Source organism: Solanum pennellii, chromosome 3 (assembly GCF_001406875.1).
Source record: "Solanum pennellii chromosome 3, SPENNV200".
NCBI lineage: Eukaryota > Viridiplantae > Streptophyta > Magnoliopsida > Solanales > Solanaceae > Solanum > Solanum pennellii.
Window position 1 is genome coordinate 6,566,538 of NC_028639.1, and position 1,308 is coordinate 6,567,845.

Genomic DNA, 1,308 nt, shown 5'->3' on the forward strand with positions numbered 1-1,308 from the left:
TCGCCGTAAATTTGACTAGTTAGTATAAATAAAACGTAGAATAATAGTGCTAGTGTAAATAAGTAGTAATAGGGTCGGTGAATGAGTCTATAATAGAAGTCAAAAAGAAAGAAAAGAAAAAGGAAAAAACTGTCTTTGTGCATTCCAAGACAAAGCAATAGTAGTCACATTCACGTGAGTGTAAATAAGTGGTAATTTATAGGGTTAGGTGAATGAATCTTAAAAAGAAGTCAAAAAAAAAACAATCTGGTTATTATTCCAAGACAAGCAATACAGTAGTCATCACAAGCATCATGTGATGACTGAAATACAATAGAATCCTCGTGAGCGAGCTGTACATGGTTCTCGTGAATCAAACTCCTATATAAAGTAAGAAAGTTCTTCAACGATTTCCCATCCTACCATCTATCAAGGCAAACGAGTTCCATGGATCTTCCTTTAGGAGCTCTTCTCCCAACAACCCTAAGTTCATCCAAATCATTACTTCATTAGATGAATTACGTCGTATGGTAAGTAACTAATTGTAATTTTAGTCCTTGTAAATTGTTGATTTAGTCCAAGATATAAGTTAAACTAATTGTGTTTGTATGACTAATTGATTTTTGTGACTATTACTCAATAAGCGTCAAGAGCTTATTAAGGTTCACATACAACCCGTGTTGTCACTTTGTTGTCGCTATATATGATAAGAGTACAACAATAATTGAATATCCAATAGATCAAGATATTGAATCAGATGAACAAGAGGAAGATATTCTAGTTGCCCAAGCTAATGCTAATGTAATCGACGAAGATATTCTAATTCTCCAATCTAATGCTAATGTAATCGAAGAAGATGTTCCAATTGTCCAATCTAACGCTAATGTAATTGAGGATGAAGAGGAATATATTCCAGTTAATTTCCCTCAAACTAATGCTAATGTAATTGAGCAACGTAAGTAAACATCTTAAGTTCTTTATTAGCTATTAATTAAGTGAATTCATTAGTAGAATATTGTACTAGTTGTTATGCTTATGTCAAGTTGTTGCAGATAAGGAGGTTGGAGAAGCTAATAGTATAAGTGAAAAAGTTGGTCCAAATAATTATAGCAGTCGATACAGTTTGGTGGACTTAACTGGTGACGATCCGTTTTTTGAAATGGTTATATAAAAGTCACATGCTACTTGTATGGTAAGGTTTAATAATTTTACATTGTGTTTTTAAATTCGCTAGATTTGCACATTCTAGTTATTTTCCTGAAAATCTAATGATCCTGTTTGTTTGATGAATATGTTTTTTAGGCTATCCCGTTGAGATTCGCCCAACAA

At 32.6% G+C, this 1,308-nt stretch overlaps 1 pseudogene; it reads left to right on the forward strand.

Annotated features, from left to right (window-relative positions):
* Positions 1-338: 338 nt before the first annotated feature.
* On the forward strand, positions 339-942 carry LOC107014215 (annotated as a pseudogene).
* The last annotated feature ends 366 nt before the right edge of the window (positions 943-1,308 follow it).